This window comes from Panthera uncia, assembly GCF_023721935.1.
Source record: "Panthera uncia isolate 11264 chromosome A1 unlocalized genomic scaffold, Puncia_PCG_1.0 HiC_scaffold_17, whole genome shotgun sequence".
NCBI classification, from domain to species: Eukaryota; Metazoa; Chordata; class Mammalia; order Carnivora; family Felidae; genus Panthera; species Panthera uncia.
The window spans coordinates 90,590,088-90,605,667 of record NW_026057577.1 but is presented as its reverse complement, the minus strand read 5'-3'; the positions used below and the strand labels follow the sequence as shown (position 1 = coordinate 90,605,667).

The window sequence follows — 15,580 nt, the reverse complement described above, 5'->3', positions numbered from 1 at the left end:
TCTGGTCCCAGGAAAGGGAGGAGAGAGAAACGGGGAGGAGGAGTCTTGGTGACTCGGAGGCCCTATGGTCCACCCTCCCTCAGATCCCAGGATGTGCAGGGAGATAGCCACAGCCAGCCTTGGCCTTATGGGATGGACTCCTTCCAGCCAAGCTGCCTGGGAAGCCAGCTGCCTCTTCCTCTCCTTCCCTTCCCTTATATTTTCCCAAGAGGAGAGAAGGCTTTGTTTAAAAAGTCCAACATGGGGCGCCTGTGTGGCTCAGTAAGTTAAGTGTCCGACTTCAGCTCAGGTCATGATCTCATGGTTTGTGAGTTCAAGCCCCACGTCAGGCTCTGTGCTGACAGCTCAGAGACTGGAGCCTGCTTTGGGTTGTGTGTGTGTGTGTGTGTGTGTGTGTGTGTGTGTGTGTATGTGTGTGTCTCTCTCTGCCCCTCCCCTGCCCACACTCTGTTGCTCTCTGTCTCTCAAATAAAAATGTAAAAAATTTTTTTTAAAAAAGGTTCAACATGAAACTTCATTGTGTATATCCATCCGATGGGTGAAAATTAGAAGGTTGTGTAATGCCAGCTGTTGGCCATAGTGCGGGTGGGAGGGGAACTCTGGTTCTCTGCAAGGGAGTGAGGTCAGGTGTGCCATTTTGCAGAGCAGTCTGAAAGGGCTGGTGCAAGTTAACCGTGTGAATTCCCTGCTGCTGGCTAGGCAATGTGCCAACCCTTGGTATACGGGCCAGAGACACTCTAGCCTAACGGGACATATGAAAAAGGGTTCATTCAGCATTGTTTGTAGCAGGGGAGTACCGGGCCACTCAGGAGGCCGTCCCTGGAGGCTCCCGTCAGTCAGAGGAAGGGAAGCAATGTTCACACAAATTGACATAATTTCTGCAACAGACTGCATTCAAATTCAAGGATACACATTAAACACACAGAAAGGCTGCCTATGAGGAAAGGGATTGTGAGTGGGAAGTGAGGGCTGTAATGGATTAAAAGTGGTTCCAAATTCCTTGGCGTTGCATTCATCCAGAGATGGGGCCTATACCTCTGGGTGGGCTTCTGACTGGCCGATAGAATATAGCAGAAGTGATGTGATGTCAGTTTCCAAACGTGGGTCTTAAGAGATTGGTAGTTTCTACCCCCTCTCTCGTGGAGGTTTGTCTCTGGGAGCTCTGAGCTGTCATGCACTATCAACTACTCTGAGTGCCCCAAAGTTGGAGAGGCCATGTTTAGGCACTCTGGTTCGTGATCCTAACTGATCTCAGCCTTCCAGCCAGCCCCCACCCCCCAAAGTCACCAGATATATAATTAAAGTCATCTTGGATCCTCTAGACCAGCCCACCTAAACTGATTATGACTGACCTTAGTGGATGCCACATGGGGCAGAAGAATCACACAGATGTGTCCTGCTAAATTCCTGAGTCACAAAATGTGATAGGATAATAACATCACTAAGTTTGGGGCCATTTTGTTGCCCAGCAATAAATAACTAGAATAAGGATAAAAGGCAATAAATCATGAAAGCCCCTGCACTTAGCAATGATGAGGCTTAGTGGCATAGAAATATACAGTGTCCCATGAACTGAACCCTCCTGCCGTTCTTCTGGGCAAAGAAGAAAATTCCTGGATCTGCCCATGCAGCATCAGCCCTGTGGGTGGGGAGGGGGAGGCCGATTGATCCTTGGAGAATACCAGTGCAGAGTCTGTGCAGCTGATGAGTAACAGGAGGGAATTTACTTTCCCATTCATTTGTTCCACAGCCTAGAAGTGTGTATACCTAGTCAACTTAGCCACCATTAAAATTGTTATGGAAGTATTAATATGTTTTCAGAGTTAAAACCATTGAGATTTCTAATCATGAGATCAGAAATACATTGAAATGTTCTTCTTAAGAGATAACAAATCAGCTCATCTGAATTAGAATTGACCAATATTCGCTAAATACTCATTGTATGTCAGGGACAGTACCAGTGCTGGAGCTAGAAATGAAGCTAAGACACAGGTCTGCCCTGGGAGAAGGCAAAGAAAGACATTAAACAATGAACTTGCACTCACCACCTGTCACAGACCACTTCGTGAATTTGCAGTTCCTAGAGTTTTCTTAAAGACCTGATAATCTGGTACTGTTTATAATACTTAAAAAAAACTAGTGTGTTTTTATACGATGAAATATATTTATATATTGCCCTTCTTGCAAAGCATCATTTTGAAGGATGATGGTTGATATCATCATCCTTCGATATTTGGTAGATAATTAAGTTGCTAGATCATCAGGAATTTTGGATTTTTTTTTTTTTTGGCCTCTAAAAATTCAGTGGAATCAAGGAAGATTCATTGTCAAAATTCAGGGCTTCTGGGTGAATTGAAAAAAAAAACAGATTGTATTAATAGAGTATGAGCTTTATTTTTAAATGTGTTAATTTATATCCCATCGTTTTACAAAATGATTTGGGATGGCTTACAGAAGTATGTACCACACGAAGAAGAAAGAAAAAAATGATGTAGAAATCAGGGCAAAAGAAAAGTAATAGGCAAGAAAATGAAAGAAAGGCATCCTGATAGAAGCAGAAGAAATAAAACTATTTTTTTGCAGATTGAATGACATAAGGAATACACTAAAAAACTATTAGAAGCAATAAATAAGCTCAGTGTGGTTGCAGGATACAAGATCAAGTTACAAAAGTCAATTTTATTTTGATATATAGCAATGAGTAAAGTGCAAATTACATTAAGAAAACAATTTCATTGACAATAATAGCATCAAAAAGAATCAAATACCAAGAAAAATTTTAACAAAGTATAAAACCTATACTTTGAAAACTACAAAACGTTGTTGAAAGAAATTGAAGAAGTCGCAAATAAATGGAAAGACATCTCATGTTCATGGATCAGAAGACCTAACATTGTTAATTAAGATGGTGTTACAGATTGAGTTGTGTTTCCCCCAAAAGATGTTGAAATCTTAACCTCCAGTACCTGTGATGTGACCTTATTTGGAAATAGGATCTTTGCAGATGGTTAAGTGTAGATGAGATCATCAGAGTGGGCCTATTCCAATATGACAGGTGTTTTTATAAAAGGACATCTTCACAACATGTGAAGACGAAGGCAGAGATCAGAGTGATGCATTTACAAGACAAGGGATGCCAAAGATTGCCAGAAAACAACCGAAGCTGGGGGGAGGAATGGAACAGATCCTCCCTTACAACCCCCAGAATGAACCAGCCCTGTCAACACCTTGACCTCAGACTTCTAGCCTTCAGAACTGTGAGGTGATACAGTTATTTAAGTCACCCAGTTTGTGGTGCTTTATTATGGCAGTTCTAGAAAACGAATATGGGTGGCAATACTCCCCAAATTGACCTACGGAGTCAACGCAATTCCTGTCAGACCCAGGTGATTTCTTGGCAGAAAATGACAAGCAGATTCTAAAATTCATACGAAATTCAAGGGACCCCAAGTAGCCAAAATAATCTTGAAAAAAGAAGAACAGGTTAGAAATCTCACCGTTACTGATTTCAAAACTTACTGGAAAGCTATAGTAATCAAGACAGTGTGGTACCATCATAAAGAGACATGTACATCAGTGGAATAGAATTGAGATTGCAGAAATAAACCCTCACATCTACGGTCAATTGATTTCTGACAGGGTTGCCAAGACAATTAAATTGGAGAGAGAATAATCTTTCCAATAAGTGGTGTTGGGATGACTGGATACACACATGCAAAAGAATGAACTTGGACCCCTACCTTGCATAATATATAAAAATGAATTTAAAATGAATCAAAGACCTAAATGGAAGAGCTGAAGCTATAAAACTCTTAGAACAAAACAGAGGTATAGATCTTTGTAACCTTGGATTAGACCCTGCTTTCTTTTTTTTTTTCAATAGATGAAATTTATTGTTAAATTGGTTTCCATACAACACCCAGTGCTCATCTCAAAAGGTGCCCTCCTCAATACCCATCACCCACCCTCCCCTCCCTCCCACCCCCCATCAACCCTTAGTTCTCAGTTTTTAAGAGTCTCTTATGCTTTGGCTCTCTCCCACTCTAACCTCTTTTTTTTTTTCCTTCCCCTCCCCCATGGGTTTCTGTTAAGTTTCTCAGGATCCACATAAGAGTGAAAACATATGGTATCAGTCTTTCTCTGTATGGCTTATTTCACTTAGTATAACACTCTCCAGTTCCATCCACGTTGCTACAAAGGGCCATATTTCATTCTTTCTCATTGCCACGTCGTACTCCATTGTGTATATAAACCACAATTTCTTTATCCATTCATCAGTTGGTGGACATTTAGGCTTTTTCCATAATTTGGCTATTGTTGAGAGTGCTGCTATAAACATTGGGGTACAAGGGCCCCTATGCATCAGCACTCCTGTATCCCTTGGGTAAATTCCTAGCAGTGCTACTGCTGGGTCATAGGGCAGGTCTATCTTTAATTTTTTGAGGAACCTCACACTGCTTTCCAGAGTGGCTGCACCAATTTGCATTCCCACCAACAGTGCAAGAGGGTTCCTGTTTCTCCACATCCTCTCCAGCATCTATAGTCTCCTGATTTGTTCATTTTGGCCACTCTGACTGGCGTGAGGTGATATCTGAGTGTGGTTTTGATTTGTATTTCCCTGATGAGGAGCGACATTGAGCATCTTTTCATGTGCCTGTTGGCCATCCGGATGTCTTCTTTAGAGAAGTGTCTATGCATGTTTTCTGCCCATTTCTTCACTGGGTTATTTGTTTTTCGGGTGTGGAGTTTGGTGAGCTCTTTATAGATTTTGGATACTAGCCCTTTGTCCGATATGTCATTTGCAAATATCTTTTCCCATTCCGTTGGTTGCCTTTTAGTTTTGTTGTTTCCTTTGCTGTGCAGAAGCTTTTTATCTTCATAAGTAGACCCTACTTTCTTAGACATGACGCCAAAAGTGTAGGCAACAACAAATAAACTGGACATGGTTAAAACCGAAAGCTTCTGTACTTCAGGTGGCATCAACAAGAACATAAAAAAGACAACCTACAGAACGAGATGAAAATTTTGCAAATCATGTTTGATGAGGGACTTCACACTTAGAATATATAAACCATTACAACTCAATAAGAAAATGACAGGCCAGTTTCAAAATGGACAAAGCGGGGACTCCTGGGTGGCTCAGTCGGTTAAGCGTCCAATTTTGGCTCAGGCCATGATCTTCTGATTTGTGGGTTCGAGCCCCGTGTTGGGCTCTGTGCTGACAGCTCGGAGCCTGGAGCCTGCTTCAGATTCTGTGTTTCCTTCTCTCTCGGACCCTCCCCTGCTTGCAGGATAATTATGGGCATTTAAGTGTCTGTCCCTTTGATTATGCAGTGAATGTCTCAGGGAGTTAGTTCAGGGGCATGGAGTCCCCGCCAGTGGATTCGGTGTCACCTAAGGGCCGAGATTTATTTCTAGGAAAGCAAAATATGAATAAAATAAAATGAAAAAATGAAAAAAATGAAAATTAAAAAAAATAAAAATAAGCGTTAAAAATGTTTTTAAAAAATGGACAAAGCATTTTGGATGGGCAGCTTTCCAAAGAAGGTGTGCGTGTGGCCAAATAAGCACGTGAAAAGATGCTCGACATCATTAGTCATCAGGAAAATGCAAATCAAAGCCCCAGTGACTTTATACCCGCTAGGATGGCTGTGATCAGAGGTAGATCGGAACAAGTCTTAGAAGGTGGAGAGATTTGAAGCTTCATAGACACCTGGTGAGAGTAGAGAAGCACAGCACTTTGGAAAACAGCTTGGCAATTCCTCAGACGGTTAAACTGAGAGTTACCATGTGATCCAGCAATTCCAGTCCTGGGATGTATCCAAGAGAAATGGGAACATATATCCCCACAAAAACTAGTACAGTACACGAATGTTCATGGAAGCATTATTCGTAATAGGAAAAAGTGGGAATAACCCAAGAGTCCATACACTGAGGAATGGATAACAAAATGCGGTGTCTCCATCCAATGGAATATTCTTTGGCAATAAAAAGAAGTACCTGGTAGATGTTACAACACGGATGAACTTTGAAAGCATTATGTTGGTCACCAAGGGCCAAATGTCACGTGATTCTGTTTCCGTGTTAATAGGCAAATTAGGCAGATTTATAATAGGGCTGAGGGCTTCTGTATCATCTGCGTTTCGAAACAGTCCACAGGATATTGGCAGTACACAAGTCACACAAGTCTTAAACATCGTTATTATGATGATTGATTTATCACTCATAACTTCCAACAGGAACCAGTGGAGAATTTCAGCTCCTGTGAATATCGGACTTAGCCTAGTAGCTGTGCGGTAAGTATTGAACAATGTGTTGGCCCCAGACCCTTGGGAGCTCCCTTAAGAATGCCTGAGGAGGACTGGGAGATACTGGTGTGTCCGTCTTTGGGTCAATGACTGGCTTGATGGACTAAACTTGTATAGATCTCTCCAGGGGGAGGAAGCAAAACTGATAAGCACAGAAGTACATCAAGTAGACTGTAAGAACATTTTAGATGCCAAGGCTGGTAAGAAGGTCATAGGAGAAGGCAGACCAGGGGAGCAAGAGGCAAAAAACCAAAGCCATTCATTATTTTTAAATAAACTTTAAATTTTCAGTTTTAGATTTACAGAAAAATTGTAAGGGCAATACAGAGAGTTTTCATATATTTCATGCTCAGTTGACCCTATTATTAATCTATTAGCATGGTGCATCTGTCCCAATTAATGAACAAGCATCGATACATTGTTATTAACTAATATCAATGCAGATTTCTTTGGTTTTTACCTAGTATCCTTTTTTTCTGTTCTAGGGTCCCATCCAGGACTCTGCATGGCAATTAGTGACCATGTCATTTTAGGCTCCTCTTGGCTGTGACAGTTTCCCAGATTTTCCTTTTCCATCAGGTTTTTGACGACCTTGACAGTTGAAAGAATACTGGTCAGGCATTTTGTAGAATGCCCCCTACCCCCCTCGCTGGAGTTTGTCTGTTATTTTGCTCATGAGTAAAATGAGGTTATAGGTTTGGGGAGGAAGACCACAGAGGTAAAATGCCACTCACATCACATCGTGTCAAGGGAACATACTATCAATGTGACTTCTCACGGTTGCTGTTGACTTTCATCGCCCAGCCAAGGTAGGCTTTGTCAGGTTTCTCCTCCGTGAGGTTACCCTTTCCCCCTGTTGCCATACCTCCTCTTTGCAGGAAGTCGCCACGTGCAACCCATACTTCAAATGGCAGGGAGTTCTGGTCCCCCTCCTCGAAGGTAGGGTAGCTACATGGTTATTTGGAATTCTGCACAGGAGATTGGAACCATTCGTTTAAAATCTGTTATTAACCAGAGGGGGAGGTGGGGCAGGGAAGACATGTCTCCAGGTGTGGAATTGGTCTTCGATTCCTTTAGGGAAAAGGAGGAACTGGTGCCAGTCAGGGAGAAGGGCGAGAGGAAGGAGAGCTTGCATGGCCTCTCCCTTCCTCACAAACGCCGTGAAAGAGGGGCCGTGTGTTCCTGACGCCGGTGCCCCAGGCTGTCTCCGCTGTACCATCACGCTGACGCCATGCCCGGGAGTCTTGACCTAACGCATTCATGAGCTGCCCAAGCAATAGTGGAAAAGTTTTCTGTCTTTTTCCCTGGGCAGATTGTTTAAAAAAGAAAAAAAAAAGGTCAGTTATAAAACCACAACAAAATTGTCGGTCCCCAAAGTGTTTCTCCTCCTTCCTCTCATCTTTGAGTGGCCAGAACTGAGCTGTGTACGTAGACCTCCTGAGATGATGTGCAGCGAATGCCCCAGAGTCACCTGATCAGGGCGTGTGGGGCCCTTGGGACTCGTGAGTGGGTGGGCCCCAGGTCTGGGAGAATGCCACCGAGAATTTTTCCACTCTGTGATGAAAGGAAAGACTCTTCTGGATTGGACTGTTTAATGAAAGGCAAAAGCAATTTGGAAAAAAAAAAAAAAAGATCTGGCTACTAAATGCAAAGTTTATTTTTACTGTATGGGGCAGCCATCTAATAAAATGCCACCGTTGCCAAAGTTTGTCTCCCCCCACCCCGGGAAGCTTTATGGGCACTGATGTGTGTGTCCTTTTGATTATGCTATGAATGTCTCAGGGAGTTCAGCGAGCGCCTGCCCAAGGTCATGGAGTCCCTGCCAGTGGATTTGGTGTCACCTAAAGGCTGAGATTTATTTCCAGAAGGAAATATGGATTTTTCCACTTGTTACAGTCACATAATGCTTCCTTAGTGCTGCCCGAGTCAGGCCATGAGCTCCGCCCACACGTCAGCATGGGGGCTACAGGAGACATCGTATTCTCGGTTGCTATGTTCTTGGGCTGCCTGCAGACTCTGAGGCATGAGATGCAGTTTCTTGCTGAGTTCATGTGTCTTGGGCACGAATCCCTTGCAACTGGACAGAAAGTGTTCTCTGGTGGTTGTCCGTAGACAGGTTTAGGACTAAGTACTGTGTCTGCATTCCTGAATCCCGAATCGAGATGTCAGACAAGCCATTGCCTTCCTAGCAGGTATCTGAAATCAACTTTCAGACTTTTCCTAACGCCTGCTGCAGGCTTCACGTCCTCTTTACAGAGAGACAGGCTGAGTGGTGGCAAAACTGGGTTGGACTCCTACATCTATCATTACTTACTATTTGACCTTGGACAATTCACTGGAACCTCTCTGCTCCTCAGTCTCTATATTGCGGGAAGGGGTGACATGAAATGATGTCTACGTGATATTTGCACAACAGTGAATTACCAAAATTAAAGAGTGAATGGTGGAGAATACATTTCCTCTTCTGACGCGGAGCTCCAGCTTTGACTATTAAAAAAACGACTCAACGATTCTACATTGCTACTACTTTTTTTTTTTTTTAAGACCTTAATTTTTTACAGCAGTTTCAAGACCAGAACAAAATTGAGAGGGAGGGACAGAGAGATTTCCCACATATCCTCTGACCCCACACATGCATAGCCTCACCCATCATCAACTATCACTCACCGGAGTGGGACATTTGTGACCAAGGATGGCCCTGCCCATCACAGTCCCCCCCAAGTCCATAGTTTACTTTAGGGTTCGCCCTTGGTTTGTGCATTCTGTGGGTTTGGACAAAGTATAATGGCACCTATCCACCACTATCATATCATACAGAGTATTTTCACTCCCCTAAAATTCCTCTGTGCTCTGCCTGTTCACCTCCCCACACCTAACCCTGGCAACCTCTGATCTCTCTCTCTTTTTTTTTTTTTTTTTTGATGTTTATTTATTTTTGAGAGAGACAGAGACAGAATGCGAGTGGGTTGGGGCAGAGAGAGAGGGAGGCACAGAATCTGAAGCAGGCTGCAGACTCTGAGCCGTCCGCACAGAGCTTGACGCGGGGCTCGAACTCCCGAGCCGTGAGATCATGACCTGGGCCGAAGTGGGACGTTCAACCGACTGAGCCACCCAGGCACCCCACCTCTGATCTTTTCATGGTCTCCGTAGTTTTGCCTTGCCCGGAATGTCACCTAGTTAGAATCATACACTGTGTAGCCTTTGCAGATTGGCTTCTTGCATGTAGTGATCTGCATTTAAGTTCCCTTCATGTCTTTTCATGACTTCACAGCTCACTTCTTTTTAGCACCGAATAACATTCCAGTTTCTGGATGCACCGCAGTTTGTTTATTTATCCACCCACCTACTGGAGAACATCTTGGTTGTTCCCAAGGTTTGGCAATTAAGAATGAAGTTGCTATAAACAGCTGCGGGTAGGTTTTTGTGTAGACATAAGGTTTTAACTCCTTTGGGCAAATACCTAAGGAGCGCTATCGTGGGATTGTATGGTAAAATTATGTTTAGTTTTGTAAGGAGCAGCCAAACTGGCTTTCAAAGTAGCTGTACCATTTTGCAACCGCACCAGCAGTGAATGAGAGTTCCTGTCGCTTCACATCCTCACCAGCATTTGGGGTCAGTGTTTTGGATTTTGGTCATCCTAATAGGTATGTAGGGGTGTCTTGTTATAAACCATTACTTTTTTTTTAAAGCGTGCTTTTCAACAGATCATCGATATGGTTTTTTAAATGTGTATTTATTTATTTTGAGAGAGAGAGATCATCAGGGGAGAGGCACAGATAGAGGGAGACAGAGATTCCCAAGTTGAGTTAGCGCAGAGCCCCCGGGCAGGGCTCCAACTCACGAACCATGAGATCATGACCTGAGTTGTAATCAAGAGTTGGACGCTTAACCGACTGATCCACCCAGGTGCCCCAAGATTGATACCGTTTTTAGGGATCCCAGTCACACAAATCTGAACATGGTAATTTGCCACAGTTAGACCTTAGACAATGGCTCTGTCTTGGGTTTTCACTTTTAAAAAGCATTTCAAACATCTTATTTTATGAGAGAACCACTAAAGGCTCACCACGCACTCTGGATATTTAGCTGTGCCTATGCTCTTGTGTGCTGTGAATGTATTCAAAGAGTAGCCAGTCTGAATGGCTACAAAACTTTTTTTTTTTAATGTTTTATTTATTTTTTTTTTCAACTTTTTTTTTTTTTTTAACTTATTTTTGGGACAGAGAGAGACAGAGCATGAACGGGGGAGGGGCAGAGAGAGAGGGAGACACAGAATCGGAAGCAGGCTCCAGGCTCCGAGCCATCAGCCCGGAGCCCGACGCGGGGCTCGAACTCACGGACCGCGAGATCGTGACCTGGCTGAAGTCGGACGCTTAACCGACTGCGCCACCCAGGCGCCCCTATTTATTTTTTTTAAGACAGAGAACATGAGTGGGGATGGGGCAGAGAGAGAGGGAGACACAGAATCGGAAGTAGAGTAGACCCCAGGCTCTGAGCCGTCAGCACAGAGCCCGACACGGGGCTCGAACTCATGAACTGTGAGATCACGGCCTGAGCCGAAGTCAGACGCTCAACCGACTGAGCCATCCAGGCGCCCCTATAAAACTTCTTTACGAAGCTGCTAAACAGCTATGCCGATACGTTCCTTTCCTGTGGAACCGATAGGAGTTATACCAATAGCTTAGGGTACAAATCTAGTCATATTTCTTCTAGTCAATCACTTGAATGCTCCCTCCCCCTCAAACTCTGTTGTGATAAAGTGTAATATCTTGCCTTTGATTTTTCCAAAAACCCAGGGCTTTCCGTTGTCCTGCTTCTGAAATACCAGATGCAGAGGGAACTGGAGAGTCAAAATCCCTTCTTGCTCTTGCCTCTCTGCGCCACAAGGTGGCACCGTTGAACACCAGCCTGCGCAGCCCTGTGGAGGGGAGGAAGTTCCTCTTCTGTATTGCTGTTCCTGCAGTGATGTTCCACACGCAGGCTCCAGAGTCCGGTCCCTTGGTTCATGTTTGGATATTATTCCCCCAAATGAAACCCCAAGCAGCGTCCGCCAGCTTTCGGGTGCTGCGCCTGAATCACCCACCACCGAGACTCCCGTGTTTTTCCTGGTAAGCATTATGGACTGAATGTTTTGGCCCTGTTCCCTCCCACCCTCCCTTGCCAAATTCGTACGTTGAGGGTCTAAACCCCAACATGACCGTATTTGGAGATAGGGCCTTTGTAGAAGTGACTAAGGTTAGTGAGGGCCCTGATCTGATAGGATTAGGGCCCTTATAGGAAGAGGCACCAGGGCGTCTGAGGTCTGTCTTCCTCAGTGTAGCACTGAGAAAAAGCCATGTGAGGACACAGCGAGAAGGTGGCTGTCTGCAACCTGGGAAGAGGGCCCTCCCTAGAACGTGACCATGCTGGCACCCTGACCTTGGACTTCCAGCCTCCAGAACTGTGAGAAAATAAATTTCTGTTGCTTAAGCCACCAGTCCGTGGCAGTTTGTGATGGCAGCTCGAGCAGACGGACAGAGTGAGTTTCTCACTGCGTGTCAGCCGGAATGGACACTGTGGAGCTCCCCGTGTCCATTCCTTTCAACATACTTTGATCAGGGTCACCCCGGTCTTACCTGACAGAGCCGTTTGGGAAGGGAGTTCTGGCATACTGAGTACCCAGGCCGTGGGTCTAACAGTAGGGGGAAGGAAAGAACATGGGATCCAGGTGGGCACGTCTGTGGTCCTTGCCCTGCGGGGACAGGCATGGCCATAGGAGGAACAGAGCAGGAGCGTCTGAAAGGTGTGGCCTGGGAAAAGGGTCCTTTTTCCCAGGCCTAAAGCCGGGCTGGCCTGGGCTGTATCCTGGGTCTGCTGCCCAGGAACTGTGAGCCTCGGGGAAGGTTCTTTGTTCTCTTTGTGCCTCACTTTCCTCCCCTGGAAAATGGGGGTGACAATAGGATTAACCTTACAAAATTGTCACGAGGATTAAATTTGTCAGTTGCGTCGCATACGTAGAATAACGCCTGGGATAGGGTAGCTGTTACTTCAAAAGCAAAACGCACCCAGCCCCTCCGAGAGCTCTCAAAGTCATCCACTCACACAGTGACAGCAGTGGTGACTGAAGACTTATCCAAGATTCGGTACCTGGACCGGAGGCCTGGGGTGCCATGGTGCTCTCCACAATAAAAAGCCCTAAAGATCCCCTTCTCTCATGTTCTCTTTGGTCATCCTCCTGCTGGGCTGTCTCTCTCTGGCCCTTTGTCCCGGGGGTCCCCAGCTTTCCCATGTCTCTTATCTAGTCTTTACTCCCCTTTCCTTTGGGAGAAGACACATTCCTTTCCTTGTCTCCCTGTCCCTGTACTGTTAAGTCATATCCTTTTCATGTGAACATGAGCTAAGGGTCTCACCATCCCAGTCATTCTGTCAAAATATTTCTTTCGAAGAAATAAAATGTCCTCCCTGGTGGGTCCTGGTGGGGGACATTTTCCCCATCCTTCCATGTGCGGAACTGAAAGCAGGGCCGTGGCGTGCTTGGCAGGTCCTGCTATGCTGTCTCATTTCTGCATCTGTGTACCTTGTTGAAAAGTGAGCTCCCCAAACACAGGGGTGACACTTTGTGAGTGGCAGCAGGGCCTGGCTCCAGAGGCACAGGGGACGTGTATGGAGTGAAGGAGTTCGCCTTTGGTCTCCGCCGTGTCCCTTGGCAAAGCCTTGCGGGCCCTTCCTCGGCTCTCGGCTCTCGGGAGGGGACAGTTCTCCACACCCTGACGCGCTCTGAGCTCCAAGCTCCCTTCTGGGCAAGGCGCTTTTCTAGCACCCACTAGTCATTTCCATTTTTATCTTGGCCCTGGGGCGTCCGAGAAGCTTGCTCTGAGCTTTTCCCTAGCAACACAGAACATTCGCAGCTTTGGCATTTAAAATTACCCCCTTCCGGTTGTTTCGCCTGAAACAGAAGGAAAGCAAAGTGGCTCAAAGTGCCAATACTGCTTGGGGACCCCTCCCCCACAAATGGTATGGATCAACGCCTGAACTCAATCTCTTATATAAAACCAGATATAAGAGGTGATGCTTACATCAGTGTGGTCAGATACCAGCTTAGTAAATGCACACTTTTAAAGGCACACATAACCGTGACTTGCTCCAAAAACAAATTGAGACAGCCATAGAGTTATAAATTCATAAATATATATAACCCGTTGTACAGATGAGAACCCTGAGGTACCCAGGCAGTGTGGCTTCGGGGTCCATGCTTTTAGCACATATACTATGCTTCTAGAACTCCAAGGAGTCCAGGAAGTAATCTGTTTATCTGTGCATCCATTTACTGAGCAGACTCACGATGATCCCCAGCGCTGTGCCACATCCACAGGGGGTGCTGGTCACCCAGAAGGGACAGCCTCTGGGGGTCCCCTCCAAGGGGGCCTGCCACCCTGTGGTCCTCACCGCACAGAGGGGCTGAGTGAGGCGTCAGGACCCCAGCCCCAGGAACGCACTCAGTCCTGCCTCTTAAGAGCGTGCACCTCGGGCCCGTCACTTCACCTCTGTCCTCTGTCCTCCGTTTCTTCTGCTGTAAAGCGAGAATCAGACCCCCCCAACCCTCTCAGGTGGTTTTGAGGGTGGGATGCATTGGTGCTTGTGAAACAGCATGCGGAGCACTGGTGCGTGTGCAACCCGCCCCCCTCCCCCGGAGAAACCTCTGCCGTTTGCATTCTGGTTTCTGGGTCCATTTGTAGAGTCATTCAGCAAACGTGCTTGGGTTTTTTTGCTTGTTTGTTTGTTTGTTTGGCGGGGGGTGTGTGTGGGGGGGGTGGTCGTTCGAGTGTGCGCTTGCCCTGGTGAAAGAAGGGTAAGGTTGAGCCCTCGAAGCTTCGAGGACTGCCTCCAGGGCAGGCAGAAGTGATTTTCCAGCGTGGAGCATGGCTGACAGCCGAGACGTGGATTCCGATTCCAGTTGTGTCACCCCAGCCCTATGGTTTGGGGCTAGCCGTTTTACCAGGAGGGAGCCTCTTTACCTGTGATGGCACTCATCGCCTTGGGCCGGTGAAGGTCTCAGACGGCATGGGTAAGGTGCCCCGGGGCGTGCGCTGCTGTTGGTACAGCTGTGTGGTCACGCCTGGGGATGAGGTGAGTGGGTGCCCTGAGTGCCAGCTCCTCACTTGGGGGAGGGCACAGCTCAGTGAGAAGAAAGGACCCAGGGCAGGGGTGGCAAGGCCCCACTGAGGGTGGGAGAGACAGAAGTCAGGGACAGCGCCTGGATGCCCTCTGGCTTTCTGCACCCCACTGGGGCTCTGCCTGGCCAGGGGGCTTTCACGGCCCACCCTGCCCTTAGGTCTGAGTGTTATTTGAATCAAACGAGACTGCCACCCTCCAAACCCCCTCTCGAGAGGCCAGCAGCCTTCAGGGCCACCGGGGAGCGGTTGTTTACTTACAATGCTTCTGTCTGTTTATAGCAGTGGCACTGATGAGACCCGAGCTGCGGTTGGGCCTGGGTGGCTGGCTGCCCCACAAAGACAGCTTTCAGGCCACACTTGGCTGAAAATTTGGGGACAAAAGCGGGGTGAGATAGAAGGCAAGGTCAGGCCCGGATCCGGCTCGGGCTGAGAGGGAAACAGGCAGGCAGCTACCATGGTTTAAGTCCTTACTACATACTAGACTGTGCTGAGGGCTTCACATGAATCTTCTCCGTTATTCGCACCACAGAGAGGCTGACAAACTTGCCTCTGGCTGTTTGACTGCTTTTTTGGAGAGCTGGGATTTGAGCCCTGATCTCTCTGAAGGTCTAGTGCTTCCCCCACCGCCCCCCTGCTGTTACTTTGCCTCCCCAGGTAAACTTAATATCAACAGTTGCTGTTTAAGATTATCTGTCGTCCTCAAAGCAGTCTTATAGATAAGGAGACTGAGGTTCAGAGGGGACCAGTGACTGGCTCGTGGTCACACAGGGAGGGAGCGACGGAGCTGGGGCTAGCTCCTAGCACCCAGCTCCTCCGAAAGGTGAGGGAGGGTCTCCTCTGACACTTTTCCTCTAGGAAAATGCACGGTGTTCCCCGCCCGACCTGTCTTCCAGGTGGTCCCCCCGGCTCCCCCTTCCCGGCATGCTGCATGGAACGTATCTGAGGAGGACAGGCGTCTGGCCTCCACCTCTGCCCTAGGCTCGCCCGTCTCGCTGGCTCTGACAAGCCGTGACTAAGAGCTGCGTGCCCCCCCTCTGTACCCCCGCGGCCTGTGAAGGAGGGACTGGACTGCCCTTTCCCCCATTTTACTGAGGACGACAGTGGAGGCTCCGAGGGTGA

General features: G+C 46.8%; 1 long non-coding RNA gene across 2 annotated transcripts in view; it reads left to right on the top strand.

Moving 5' to 3' along the window:
- LOC125934410 (uncharacterized) overlaps positions 1–6,776 on the top strand; it is a 234,793-nt gene extending 228,017 nt beyond the window's left edge. For both annotated transcript variants that reach the window (XR_007461376.1, XR_007461375.1), the window contains one exon: positions 6,240–6,776. This is a non-coding gene — a long non-coding RNA (uncharacterized LOC125934410). The remainder of the gene's footprint in view (positions 1–6,239) is intronic.
- Positions 6,777–15,580: the final 8,804 nt, after the last annotated feature.